Here is a 15,965-nt window from a genome sequence, read left to right as displayed (position 1 = left end):
CCATCTACAGATTTAATGCAATCCCTATCAAAATTCCCACTCAATTCTTCACAGAGATAGAAAGAGCAATCTTAAAATTCATTTGGAATAACAAAAAACCCAGGATAGTGAAAACTACTCTCAACAATAAAAGAACTTCTGGGTGAATCACCATCCCTGACTTCAAGCTGTACTACAAAGCAATAGTGATAAAAACTGTGTGGTATTGGAACAGAGACAGGTGCGAGGATCAATGGAACAGAATAGAAGACCAAGAAATGAACCCCCATACCTATGGTCACTTGATCTTCGACAAAGGAGCTAAAACCATCCAATGGAAAAAAGACAGCATTTTCAACAAATGGTGCTGGTCCAACTGGAGATCAGCATGTAGAAGAATGCAAATCGATCCATACTTATCTCCTTGTACAAAGCTCAATTCCAACTGGATCAAGGACCTCCACCTAAAACCAGCTACACTGAAACTAATACAAGAGAAACTGGGGAAAAGCCTGGAACAAATAGGCACAGGAGAAAAGTTCCTGAACAGAACACCAATGGCCTGTGCTCTAAGACCAAGAATTGACAAATGGGACCTCATAAAACTGCAAAGCTTTTGTAAAGCGAAGGATACAGTCAATAGGACAAAGCGGCAACCAACAGATTGGGAAAAGATCTTCACCAACCCTACATCTGATAAAGGGCTAGTATCCAAGGTTTACAAAGAACTGAAGAAATTAGACTCTAGACAATCAAAGAACCCTACTAAAAAATGGAGCACAGAGCTGAACAAAGAATTCTCAACTGAGGAAGCTCGAATAGTTGAGAAGCACCTAAAGAAGTGTTCAGCATCCCTAATCGTCAAGGCAATGCAAATGAAAACAACACTGAGATTTCACCTCACACCAGTCAGAATGGCTAAGATCAAAAACACAGGTGACAGCAGATGGTGGCGAGGATGTGGAGAAAGAGGAACACTCCTCCACTGTTGGTGGTATTGTAAACTGGTACAAACACTATGGAAAGCAGTCTGGTGGTATCTCAGAAAATTGAACATAGTGTTACCTGAGGACTCAGCTATACCAGTCCTTGGCATATACCCAAAAGATGCTTCAACATACAACAGGGACACATGCTCCACCATGTTCATAGCAGCCTTATTTATAATAGCCAGAATTTGGAAAGAACCCAGATGTCCTTCAACAGAAGAATGGATGCAGAAAATGTGGTACATTTATACAATGGAGTACTACTCAGGTATTAAAAACAATGAATTCATGAAATTCTTAGGCAAATGGATGGAGCTTGAAAATATCATCTTGAGTGAGGTGACCCAATCTCAAAAGAACATACATGGTATGCACTCACTGATAAGTGAATATTAGCCCAAAAGCTCACAATTTCTAAGAAACAACGTATAGACCACATGAAACTCACATAGAAGAAGGAAGACCAAAGTATGGATGATTTGGTCCTTTCTAGAAGGAGTATCAGAAGTTTCAACCAGAGCTCCCAAAGTCTAAACTCCCAGCCAGAGAACACAAAGGGAGGGGAGTCATGCCCCTGTATAGGGAATTGAGGGTGACCTTGTCAGACTTCAATGGAAGTGGAGGGCCATGGTCCCTGAAAGTTTGGATCCCCTACTGTTTGGGAATTGGAGAGCAGGGAGAAGGGACTGGGAGGATGTTTGGAGCACACCTTCACAAAAATAGGAGGAGGGGGTATGGGATGAGGGGTTTTCAGGGAGAATGGGAGAGGAGATAACATTGAAAAGTAAATATGTATAATATCCAATAAACACACACACACACACACACACACACACAGATAAAGGGTCTAAAAAAAAAGAGAGGGAGTTTACTTATTTTAAATTATTTTCAAAAGTTTCTAGGAGTTGCTAATTGGCTAAGATCCTATTTTAAGCTCTCCACAAAAGAATTCAAGTCTCTGTTTAATATTCTTGAGAGAGATGTAAATCCTAATCTTCCTCAAATGTTGATTGACAAAAGAGAGAAGGAAACGTAGAAGCTATTTCTAATCGATATATTATTATATAGTCTGATTAGTTGTTGGTGGTGCTATAACAGTCCTTTGACAAAAGATTATTAATATAGATTTATATATCCTTAAATAGGGTCTTCATGACTCTCTGAGTGTGGAAGGAGCGACTGTTGGTGCTTCTGCCTTGATTTTACAAGAACTCTGAAAAATTGGTTTTAAAAACAAAAGAGGGGGAATGGTACCCCAGTAGAAGGAGTCACCCTGAACTACCCTCCATCATGCCTTGTTCACTTTTATCTCTCAAAAGCTGAAAGCTCATGGCAAATTTGCTCCTGACTGCCTCTGGCACCAAGGAGACCAACAAAACTTTGCCACAGATATGGGGAAGGACCCTCTTACCTTTAAAGGGAATGGCCCAGACCCAGTTCCCTTACGGGGCTGAGGATTGATATGCCTGTCTGATACCACAGAAGGCACAGCTAACCGGCCACCAAAAAGATTAATGAAATAAATAGATACCCCCACAAAGCCAGGCCCAACCATAAATAAGATGAATAACAATTTACATCCAGGGAAGAGAAATCTCCCTGAGAATTCCATTCTTTTTCCTTTCTAGGTAAAAAATGAATCACCCATGATGTCTGCTGTTAGAAGTTCTAATCCAGAAGCCAGCCTCCAAAATTATACTACTCAGACCTTTGAAAGGCCACTGACAAGAACATCAAACAGCTAGAGATTGACATCACTAATCTGAAGAAATCCCTCGTTTCACTGTCTGAAGAGACCTCCTAAAATCGCAAAGATCCTTATTGGACTTGATTTATTCTATCACAATAGAAAAGGCTGTGTACAGCTCTTGACTGTGTACAGCCCTTAAAGATGAATGTTGCCTTTACATAGACAAGACAAGGAGGGTTAAAGAGAGCATGAAATAGGCCAGTGAAGGCCCTGAGAAATATCAGAGAGAGAAAGAGATAGATGAAGGCTGGTACAAGAATTGGTTTTCAGCCTCTCCAAGGTTGTCAACCCTATTTCCTCCCATCTTAGGACCATTATTTGAGTTCTTTTTGCTTATTTCTGCTGGTCTCTGGCCCTCAAATAGGCAGACTAACTCTGTGATACAACAGATAAATAATTTGGTAGCAAAACCTAGTCAGATACATTATCATAAGATAGCTGTGGAGGACCACGAGACTCAAGATGAGGTTGTAACTTTATCCAGGGTGTTTCCAAAACCCACCTCCACCCAACCTAAAAGGGGGGATTTCTGCCACTATACCAAGCAGAGAGGGGGCATCCAGAACCCCCTCTGACAGGTGATCTGAATTCTTGCTTAGGTTGCGAGGCTAAGCAGTGCAAGGGAATATAAATAAAAGATAAAAATATCTCTCTAGGTTCCCTGACGGACAAGCCTGACTGCATAGGGGTTGATGTCAAAAGTATCCTCTCTCCAGGAAAAAGACATTTTGAAGGGTATGGCCCTCATGCCTCACTGGACAACAACAGGGGGACTGGAGCCATTACAATGTCCCCTTCAAGTACTGGAGGTCAGGGCTCTATCCCTGCCTTCGCAAGATTAGAATTGCCACAGCCCTTCTATACTTAGATAAGGGAGGAGATGTCAGGGGCAGCCCTGCTTACACACTGAAGGCCTGAATCAGCTATAGGCCTAAAATCAGCAGTAGGCCTGTCATACATGTATACAAACACCAAGTCTTGGGTCTCAGTGGAAAAACATTGAAACAGATGACTATAAGCTAATGTAAACAGGCAGCTTTTGTGGAAATTTCCCAGCCTGAGTAGTCATAGACCTTGTAAATAGGTAGCCTTGGCAGACAATACCAACTTAGATAAGGACAAGCCAGTCATAGGCAAAGTCATAGTGACTTGTCCCCTGAACATTCACCCAGCTGATACCCGGTTCTGAAATATACCTGTATTCTCCCTGAACACCCACACTCCAGTGTCATTCCCTTCCCCACATCCTGCCTTTCTGTGTTTATAACCCCTGTGTGAATAAATTACGATTTGAGAAAAAATAAATTATTAAAAAAAGAATATGACTATTAGTTTGTTATTTTTAACCATTTCGAATAGCTTGTAACTTGCATTTTTTATCATCCCTAAAAGGAGTATCAGCTTTCAAAAGGACTAGAACTTTATATTGTAACTTTAAGAATTATTTATGTAAGTATAGTATTGCAAATAAACATATGCATCAAAATAACCTTAAATTCATATCAATGTCCAAATAGCCTATACAAATGTTTCAAAATAATCTTTTTTTATACCAATATACAAAATTTTGTACTAATGTAATAACATATAAATTCGATTTTGCATCAAAATATTAAGATCTCTACAAGAGCAAAATTATTGCTATAATTGTTTTTGGCATAAAAGTAGATCTCAGTAATCTACCCCTGTTTCCCCAATTTCTTATAATATTTCTTTCTCTTTTTCTTTCCAAACATTTTCCCCTTACCTTAGAAAGAAAGAAAAATCAGAAGAAGAAAGGAAGGATAGACATTCCTGAGTCTAACCTCACTATTTCGTTTCCTCTCTATCCAATACTATAATTATTTTTAATTTTTAATTATCCCCTAACATGACAACATATAGCTCATAAATTGACCAAAACCATCCACTTCAACTTAAGGCACTGGGATGACAATCTCCTAATAATTGCTTCCTGCTGAATTGAGGCAAAGAATTTTTTTGTGGGGCCCAAGAAAATTAGGAAAATTGTTAGTCTTAAGAAAGCTAGATGTGGCATTTGTTGTCTAGTCTCTGTATTTTGAGAAAGTCCAGGGCTTTATTGAAGTCGGCACTGGAACAGTCTGAAAGGCTGAATGAACCAAACTCATTTGGGATCAGCAGCCTTTCCTAAAGTTGTTTCAGAAACAAATCTCTGGAAACAGCATTAGTTTGAGACAAGATAGATCAGGGAGCTGGAACAGCAGGCTTCAGGAGCTCAGTATCCCTGAGAGCAAATCTTGCCAGGGCTACCTTCCTAGTTTTTGATTCTGCATTATATAAGCCTTACAAATAATACTTAACTCTATAACAGCATTTGTATGGAAAGTGCAGGGTGCCCAGATCAATTAAGGATGATTTTCTGCTCTTTGTTTGAGCAGGTGAAAGACAACTATCTTTCATTAGAAGTTAGTTCAATCAAACTTCAATATAAACCATCATTTATGTCATAATCAACAACCAACAACCCTTCCTTTTGGGGCCCTAGCACTTATATATCCTCTGGAAAAACTCAAAATATGTGTCTATGCAGCCTGGCTTAAGATTCCACTTCATTTCAAGATTCTAATTCTGTTGCCAGACACAGTTGGTTCCTTTTCCTCTCAGCATATCTCTCACTGTATCTCTACTCTGTAGAGGGAATGTTTGAGAAGAATGTGTCTGTCTAGTTCCTCTCCAAATCAGAGCCTGAACTAAAACTAATATGCTATCACTGGATTGCAAAAATCTATTCCCAAAGAAACAGAAATGAGACAGAAAAAAATGAAGCTAATGTATTGAGATTGATGGCAGTCATTTATTTTAACCTACAGAGGTATCCTAAGGGAGAATAAATGACAGTGCTGTATATCTCAGGGAGTGGGAGAAAGTGGGAATATTTGCTTCAGAATTTCATACTACAAGGCTCAAAGTTGGCACAATAGAATCTTAACAATAGTGCAAGTGGAGAGGAAGCTTCAGTACCTCTACACAGCACCTGTGGGGAAGAATCCTGTGGGGAAGGACATGGAGGGATTAGGATATATTAATGCTTTCAGTTTGTAGCCACATTAAAGGAGGAAGATAAGTGGTTGTCTGTTTACACAATGTACCAGAGACCTGGGAAATGATAGACTCTCAGAACTAAATGTGAGGGACCTTAGATGAAATGCTCAACAGTCGGGGAGAGGGAACTTGAAGAGTACAACTCCAGTAGAAAGACAAGGCATCAAGTCGAGGGACCGGATTGCCATCCCACAGTCAAAAACACTGACCTACAATTATTCCTGTCTGAAAGAACTGCAGGGACAAAAATGGAGAAGAGACTGAGGAAAAGGAGGTCTAGTGACCAGCCTAAATTTGTGTCCAACTCAAGGGGAGGCTTCAAGGCCTGACACTATTACTGATGCTATGGTGTGCTTACAGACAAAAGCCTTGCATGGCTGTCCTCTGAGAGGCCCAACAAGTAGCTGACTGAGACAGAGGCAGATACTTACAGTCAAGCATAGGACTGAAGTTGAGGACCCCTGTGGTTGAATAAGGAAAAGGCTGGAAGAGGTTGAGGAAGAGGGCGACCCCATAGGAAGACCAGCAGTTTCAACTAACCCAGACCCTTGAGATCTCTCAGATACTGAGGTACCAACCACACAGTATATACTAGCTGGTACAAGGTCCCTGACACATATAAAGCATTTATACCTAAACTTTGAGATAACTGAGGCCCCAGGAAGTGGGGAGGCCTGCCCAAGGGGTAGAGGATTGAGGCATCCTCTTGGAAACAGGAAAGAGAAGGAATGAAATGCGGAATTGTGGAAGGGTGGACCAGAAAGGAGTAATAATTGAATTATAAAAAAAGTAAAAAGAGAGAGAGAGAGAGAGAGAGAGAGAGAGAGAGAGAGGAACAAAGCAAAGAATAACCACCAAGAGAAGAAGCAGATGACCAGAGTGACTGATTACTCAAGAACACAATTATTTGGAGGGTCTTTGTTGGGAACTGAGAGAAGGAGCTCACTACTAGGTGTGTGGCCTGACTGTTTCTATTTTAATAGTCAGGCATGTCTACATTTTTCTTTACTGTGCAGGTCTTTTCCAATGATTTTAATCACAGGTATTCAACAATTCATAGGCATATGATGATAACCATGAAATTCTACTGAACAGTTCACTCAATAACAGAGTTGGCCTTACTGCCCATATATTTAAAGCTAGTGTTACATACTTGGCTTCTATATCTCCATCCTGGGTAGATCTTGGAACATGACTGAGCAGAATTAAGATGTCATCAAGCAATTGCAAAGGAGAATAGCTTGACTTATTTCTCTTGTTCCAATCATGAATACCTCCAGCCTAATGTGGGTGGTTGAGGGTGTGTGGTGTCACAGGTTGCCAACAGGTTGCTTATGTGCATTGTTAGAAAAATAACACATTTATTGGATCCAAGCAGAGTCTTAAGTAGCCAAGCTTTTCCTATTTCAAAATTAGTTTGTGCTAAGTATTAAGTAGCAATATTGGTAATAGACTGTGGGCTCAGGATAGAATGAAGTTTTTCAGTAAGTGTTTTCTAGTATGACTTTATTAAAAACCCTCATGATTCTCTTCAAACTGCTCGAACTGTGCCCAGCCTTCCTATAAAATGATGCCCCCACCTGTCACATTGAATGTCACTGTGGACTGCTTTTCAGGACTTGAAAATGATTCAGCAAAGAGAAGCTTTTGGTTAATCTTGTTTACTGGTGTGGGATTTGAGCAGTGGCAATTTAGACTCATAACTGCCAGATGGTGGACAGCCTTGGGAGGCTGCACCATTTGCTCAGAATACAGTCTGAATTCTCCCTTCACTATTCACTTAACAAATGAGTCTTACTTAGAATTTTACTGAAGCACTCTAGTTCTGTATTTATTTACAGCCTGGAAAACCAGCATGTACAGTCTCAGCAGGTACTTAATCTTAAAAGCAAATTCCACAGGTCTCTTAGAGCCCTTGTCTTTGTGCATCTAGAAAGATACATGGGAGAATCAGCTTATGCTCGGATCCCAGACTCATGACAGAAATAAAGATTGAGGAAATAATTTTCTTTCTAATTTGTAAAGCAAACAAGAGAAATAAAAAGAGCAGGAGGGAGCCAGCTGCTGGAACAGCAGTCAGATGGGATACTATTCAATGGGTGAGCAATTATAGCTGGAATGCAATAGGGATAAAGATGCTCCCAGGCTTGCCCACTTTTCATTAAATAGCTAAGTGGAAGGAAGGAAGGAAGGAAGCATTTAGTGACAACAGAGGGACACTGATGACCGACTAAGAGGAAAAATAATGGCTCATGTTTATGCAGCCAGAGCACAAGAGCAAATCTTATGAGAAGGCTCTTTTATCAGAGGTCACTGACAGGCTGATTTGGAGCTTGGTGTGGAGGGTATCCAGTGCAGACACTGAAGGAGTTTCCTTTACTTAACAAGCAAGGCAAGTGGTCACAGAATGCCCTTCACCTTGCCCCTGGTTTCCCTCCCAGTGTGTCAGGCAGTGTAAATCAACCTGTCCAATGCTCTTTATAAATATAAGCCTCACTTTGGATTTAACAGGAGAAGGACACAGCTAATAAAAGGGGAAGTCTACTTTATTACACCTTGCCGCCTATGTGTAGAAGTCTTTACAATATCAGCTCACTATAGAAGACTGTAGCTAATTCTCCCATGTACCAAGGATGGCACCCACTTTCTAAGACACAAGAAGTAGCAAAGCTCATCTTATATCCTACCAATTCTGCTTCTATCACCTTGTCTAGTGTGGCTCCAGGGATGGGCCTAAAAGGGAATAAAGAAAAGACAAACAGGCAATACATTGATAAAGGTTGTACTCTGGTGGTCTGGGCTCTCAGATGGAGAAACCACAGCACCCTGGAAACTCAGCATGTTTATTACATAGAGTTGAACAGAGAGTCGGATTACTGCATATAGCTGGGCAATGATACATACATGTAAATAAACAATGATGCAGGGTTTATGGTAAAAAGCTAGATTATAGAGACACGTTTAGGTAATCTAGGTAGGAACAGACTTTACAGGGAGCAGTCTATAGGCTATAAACATCCTGAGGAGAAAACTAAGGTGACATGTTCTATATACATGATTAACACTCATACTCAGTTCGCCCACAATGGTTTTGTCATGTAACCTCAGGTGGGTTGCTTTGCCATTTATTTGAGAGTCTGAGAGTCTGAGGCTCAGTGGTCTTTGGTATGGCCAGGTCATGTCAACAGACACATTCATACAGTGCTTCACACAATCAGGATTTTATTTGCTTCCTGAAGACTCTACTCAGTGCATATTTTCTTCATTGCAAGTGAGCCCAGATAACCCACACTTTGTGTCATAGAACACAGGATAAAAAAACCACACTCCAAATTCAAAGACTTCTGTGATAAAAGGCAGATTCCCTTAGGTTTGTACTTGAAGCTGCATTTACACTGAGGCAGAGGAGGGGGATAGGCACAATTGTTTAGACTCTATCACCCATTTCCCTAGCCAAGGAGTTCTTACTAAATCTCTGTCCTGTGATAAATCCTGTGCTGATAGAACTAGAGAATCTAAATGAAAGCCATTTCTTTTTACATTAGTTGTACCATAAAAGGGGAAAAGTGAGACAAACTGATGTTTCAGAGGTGCCTGTGAAACTTAGAATACAGGTTTAAACTGAGCCTTGAAACCAGTACCAAAGAGAAAGCAAGACAGTTTCTGATTGGAGCACATGAACGGAGAGAGCACTTTCTAAGTCAAAGGTAACAGTAGAGAAAAAAATCAGCTTTTCCTTCAATAAATTTCTCAGAGATTTTGTTATTTAAGAAAATTATATCATAGGGTAGAAATGTAAGAGAATCAGAAGAGATTTTTAAGATGAAAGGCTATGTAAAATAACTAAGGAAAATGGGAATAAGCATATATATGTATATATATACATATATATATATACATATATATGCATTTATATGTTCTTATAAAACTATTCATAATAAAATATTTAAGTTATTAATTTTTTCTGCAATAGAATAATTAAATATTTTATGGTGGAATAGTAAGAATATTTTAGGAGAGACTTAATTTTGAAAATTACCATGCACTTAATAGGTGCATTTTCTTTGGTATCTCAAACTAAGTCAACAGTTTCATCTTTACACATCTTACTTATGTAAATTCCCTTGTCTGATTATAGACTGCTTAGGTTTTCTTTTTTCTTTTCCATTTATTTTCTAGCAGTTTCTATGTAGCTCAGGTTGGCCCTGAATCGAGAGACTTCTGTTTCAGCATTCTTAGTGCTGAGGTTATAGGTGTGTATCACCACACCAGCCAATAAAAGTATTTTGTTTGTTTGTCTTTTATCAGAGTGTATTTATAAAAAACAAAACAAAACAAAAATACCAGTCTCATGAATATCAGCCTGTCATTGAAATTTGTCTGGAGCTGAGGGTGATCTTGATCCTTGGATCCTCCTTCATCTACCTTCTGAGATCAGGGATTATAGTAGTATGCCACCATTCCTGGTTTTATGTGGCTTTGAGAGTTGAATCTAGGGCTTCCTGAATGCTAAACAAGTCAAACTAGCTAGATCTCAAGCCCCAGAGTACATCTGAACAAATATGTTTTCCATAAATTATTTTTAAAATAGTAGGTTGCTTTTCTTTTAGGTAAATACAAACATTTTAAAAATATCTCAATTTTGTTTATGTATTTGCAATCTCCCCTTCTTAATTCTGGCCCCAGATATTGCTGATCTGTAATTTTGCTTTTTTTTTCCTGAAAATCATATAAATAGAATCACATAATATGATAATATTTTTGTATATTTCTCCCTGTTTATAGTGTAATTATAAGAGAAATTCATCTACATTCTTATGTGTTTTTGTGTAACTTATTCCTTTTAATTGATAAGTAATATTCTGGCAGGGTGGTGGTGGCTCACGCCTTTAATCCCAGCACTTGGGAGGCAGAGGCAGGCGGATTTCTGAGTTCAAGAGTTCGAGGCTAGCCTGGTCTACAGAGTGAGTTCCAGGACAGCCAGGGCTACACAGAGAAACCCTGTCTCGAAAAAGCAAACAAACAAAAAAAAGTAATATTCTATATTGGTTTTCACAATCTATCTGTTCATTAGATACAGATCATTTGAAATGTTTGTCTGAGTATAACGTCCCCAAACACATCAATACACATCTTTGTGTCACATGTTTTCCTATTTCTCCATTTCTTGGTAATATGTGAAGCAGATTGGGCTCCATGAGAAACTACCAAATTGTTTTTCAAAAGAAGTGTATGTATCCATTTTGCATTCCAAATAATAATATGTGAAAATTCCTGGTGCTTTCCATCCTGGTCAAATCTGTTTCATGTAAGCTGTTTAAGATGGGATGTAGCATTAGTTCACTGTATAAATGGTCTCTATTACTCCCCTTGACTTGATTTAAAGAGGAACTCACAGGATGTTTGTTTTAAGGAAGCATACGAAAAACTGTTAATATTTATGACTTACTGTACTGAATGAATATAGACTCTAATCCGCAGTAGGAAATGATTATGAGAAGTTCTGAGCAAGCCAGACAAAAGCTTCCCAGTGTCTTCTCTGGGTGGCCTCAAGGCAAATGAGCTTAACTCTTCTAGAATTGACTAGTGATCCATGTGGAGAGTTTTCATTAGAGAAGCTCACAATCTCCGTGTCCAGAATAATGCTTTGAAACAGCCTCTCAGTACATCTGTGAAGGACAGCTTTTTGGATCCCATACCTCACCCTATCATCTGAGCAAAACCAGGTGGTTGTCAGAACACGTTGGTAGCATCTGCTTTTAAAATTATCTGTAAGCATTATTTTTTTTTAGATTTTGAATATAAATTGTTTGTTAACTGTGTATTTTACAAACAGTTTTTATTTAGCCTATGATTGATTGTCTTTTCTGTTTCTCCGAGAGTGTTTCCAAGTGTCCAAAGCTTTTCACTTCTGAGGGAGTCTGATTATTAGCTTTCCCTTTTATGTGCTGTTTTATATCTTTGTGTGACCAAGGTCACAAAGACTTGGCTTTATGGTTTTGTTCCCCTTGTGCCTTGCTTTGTAGCTGAACTTGTGCACAAATGTATGTTCTTCTCAACTCAGATCAGCTGTTGTTGTTGCTGTTGTTTTTCTTTTTTCTCTCAGAAACATTTTATCTCACCTTCTAATATTAGGCTTCTGATGAATTTAAGAAAATTTACAACAGAAAGTCACCTGGATTTTTCACATGTTTAATGCAAGAGTGGCATTCTCTTTGTCCTTATACATCTTATGCTGACTGTTTCTCATCCAGAAGAAGTAATTCCATGCAAAACTAGTAAGTAGTATGATATTAGTAAAAATGTGTGTATATCTCCTGATCCATGCAAATACATATTAAGGATGTTACAATATCTTCATGTGTTCACATCAGCAGAGGTTTCACCCACTTCCCCACCTGCTGAATTCTTCCTTTTCCTTCAAAATCCAGCTTAAATACTGCATGTTCTATGGAAAGTTTTCCTGGAAAGATGAGACCTGAAGAGAGTAAGTCATTCACTCTTGAGGAAAGACTACATTTCAACATAAGGATCTATGTCTTCCTCTCTTATATTGGCATCACCCATTGGCCTACGGCCTGAGGTAGAAGTATTTATCCTGTGCAGTCCCAGGGGCTGCTATTCACCTGGAAATCCACAGGGTCCAACAGCTTGGTGCCTTGAGTAGGACTCTGATAGATGGTCTTCGTTTTGAGAAGACCTGTATAATTTAGATTCTGTAGTTCTTCACTGTGCGATGTTGATACACATTATAAAATGTGGACTTGTGCCATTTTTAATGTGTCAGCTGTTGGGTGAATTCCATGAATAAAATCAGCCAAGCGTTAAAAATACATATTATTGTCTCTAGAAACCATAAGGGAACCATGGAAATAACTCTCTGTTACTAACACAAACTGCAGCATGGGCCCTTCTGCCTTAAGCAAGTGAAACCACACGTGGTGTGACAACTGAAAAGAAGGAAAGCCTTGCCCCATTCTTAGTTATGCATTAAACAAATGAGCATTGGAATCAGCACAGTACCTGCCCTTCCTGTTGATGTGATGCTTTCTTTATCCAAGGCCATGATGCCTTACTTCAGGCCATGCTGCTGCATTTCAGTTATGATTGTGGCACTCTTGTCATCATCATTACAAGTATTTCCCCACTATCTGTGGTACTAATATTTACTTTCATGACTATATTATTTCCTAAAGAAATAGCATTCGTATAAGTTTTTCTCTGATGTTGGGCATATAGAATTCATATCCTTGAGGGATAAGTTGGAAAACATCTAAAGAATTGTCTGGGTCAATAATGAGATCTGATACCTGACAGAGATTCTGGAAGATTCACATAAGATCTTTTATACATGCAATGGTTTATATCTGTATCATATAGCAAGTGGATCAAGTATGCTTGGCATTATTATCAGCTTTTCTATGGCTTTTATTACTACTGTTGAGCATCTCTAAGAAGTAAATATATGATATAGTCAAGGAATGTCCTCCCTGTTCAAAGTTGAAGAGAAAAATTGTTTGAAGTTGCCCTTGTGTGAGTGACATTTTCCATGATGATTTTTCTAGGAATAAATCAAGATGGGAACAGATTTGGTGTCTTACAATAATTTGATATTGTCTCACTACTGTCACTCTGGGGACATGAACATTATTTATCATGGTGTTGGCTTGTGTGATGGTTTGAATGAAAATTGTCTGGCACTGTGTTAGGCAAGCATTTGAATACTTGGTCAGTTGGTGGCACTGTTTGTGTAGGGTTAGGATGTGTGGTCATGCTTAAGGAAGGATGTTGGGTTTGGTGGTGATGGAATAGGCTTTGAGAATTTAAAAACTAGGGGCATTTATAGTTCACTTTTTCTGCTTCATGCTTGCAGTTCAAGAAACAAGCCCTCAGATTCCTGCTTTAACCACCATGCCTGCTGCCTGTTGTTACGCTTTTTTGACATGACTGACTCTTTTTGGGGGGTGGGCATAAAATACATTAATATAAACATTTTCACAATATAGATAGATTTATATTATCTCTTGTGCAGAACATTTTAAAAGTATATATCACCTAATATATTATAGAGAATTTAATTTTTTCACTTTCAGTGCTAGAAAATACAAAACTACACTGAAAATTAGATTTAACACCAACAAAAGTAAAAACTGATTTAACTTGTTTCATACACTTTTGTTGTGTGAAATTTTATGAAATATGTTTGTTCTGGCTAGGCTCTACTCAGCCTTCATGGCTAGCTAACACTTTCATGTGTTCCTGGTTATGCTCTGAGAGCAACCACATTGTGGAGCACCACCCCTTCCTCCAGCTGGCTTGCTAAGCTATCCAACTACCATTCTTGTGAACACCTGTTCTCAATTCTTGTTTCACACCCCAGTGGCCTGCTTTCTTTTCCTTAGCCCTGAGGAATGAAAACACAAGAGATGTTTATACTTTAAAACTGACCAGATAACTCAAAGCCTGGGAGAGAAATATCCTGTCTCATCCTCCTTGGTCTCCACCCACAGCAGAGGCTACAAACTATCATTCCCCTAGACCTACATGTCTGTGCTTCCTCTCTGCTCCACAACCTTGTCTGAATCCCCAATCATCTCTGTGTCCCCTTCTCTTCCTATCCTGCCTTATTCTTCGCCTAGCAATTAGTTTCTGGTGTCTTTATTGACCCAACCAAGAGACAATTAGGGTACCTCTGCCTACACACTTTCACTGGAGAAAACATAAAGAATCACATAACAGTAGTATAATACCTCCAATACTAAGACAAACGAAAAAAGGAATGGATCCTACCAAGTCTGATCTCCCACAGGCCTAACTATTTTTCAAAATCAAATAATATTGGGCAAATTCAGATTGGTATGGGTGTAGATTGTTTTGTAATTATTTTCATTTTTAGCACACTATTTCATTTAACAAACATCTCTTTCTTTGGTGTTTGATGGACAAAGTAGAAACAGTTTCATTTAGGAAAACCATACTATATACAAACAATAAAGTTTTCTTTCTTAGAAAATGAGCTAAAGTAACTAAAAAAAAATTATATTTAAGATTTTACTTCATCTGGTACCCAACCTCACAAAACCCAGAGGAAGAGAGGCTCCCAGGACCTCTAACCCAGGCAGTATCTCTGGTAAAAATGAATTACCCATGATGTCTGCTGTTAGAAGTTCTAATCCAGATGCTGGCCTCCGAACTTATACTACTCAGACCTTTGACAGTCCATCGAGAAGAATATCAAACAGCTAGAGATTGACATCATTAATCTGAAGAAATCCCTCGTTTTGCTGTCTGAAGAGATCTCTAAAAATTTCAAAGGACTTTATTGGACTTGATTTACTCTTTTACAATAGAAAAGATTGTGTACAGCTCTTGACTGTGTACAGTCCTTAAAGAAGAATGTTGCCTTTATATAGACCAGACAGCGATGGCTAAAGAGAGCATGAAAAAGTTCAGAGAAGGCCCTGAGAAAAGACAGAGAGAGAAAGAGAACGATGAGTGCTGGTACAAGAATTGGCTTTCAGCCTCTCCATGGTTGTCAACCCTACGTCCTCCCATCTTGGGACCATTAATTGGGTTATTTTTGCTTATTTCTTTTGGTCCCTGGGCCTTAAATAGGCTGACTAACTTTGTGAAACTGTGCGGCGCCTACCACCCCGACCAGCAGGGAAGAAAGACTCGCACACCAGTTCCTTCCAGCAGCAGTTTACTCAGGAGTTGCTAGTTACATGAAGCTTGAAGGTGTGCCCCCGAGCCAGCCCAGGAGCGAAGCTTTATACCCTGTGTAGGACTGCCCATGAGCCCATACCATGTCTCGCACTGTGATTGGTCAAGGACCCATGACACAAGATCAGGCCACCAGGAAGTACCGCCCCAGGACCAAACAAGGCTTGTTTACTCCAAGTCTGCAAGGGCAAGCAGGCACCATCTTTAAGGCGTGGCAGCAGCGCTCCACAGTAGGCGCCGCACATTTGGTGGCCTGCACGGGGATTTCTTAGAATTCCCGGAGTTCCAGAACCAGTAGCAGTCAGGGCGATCGATCGGTAAGTGGCCGGTAAGTGGGGCCCTTCAATCTTTAAAGTCCTCGGAAGGAGGCTTCAATCTTTAAAGTCCTCGGAAGGAGGCTTCAATCTTTAAGGTCCTCGGAAGGAGGCTTCAATCTTTAAAGACCTCGGAAGGAGGCTTCA

Source organism: Grammomys surdaster, unplaced genomic scaffold, assembly GCF_004785775.1.
Source record: "Grammomys surdaster isolate TR1022 unplaced genomic scaffold, NIH_TR_1.0 62, whole genome shotgun sequence".
NCBI classification, from domain to species: Eukaryota; Metazoa; Chordata; class Mammalia; order Rodentia; family Muridae; genus Grammomys; species Grammomys surdaster.
Note: the sequence above shows the minus strand (reverse complement) of the source record.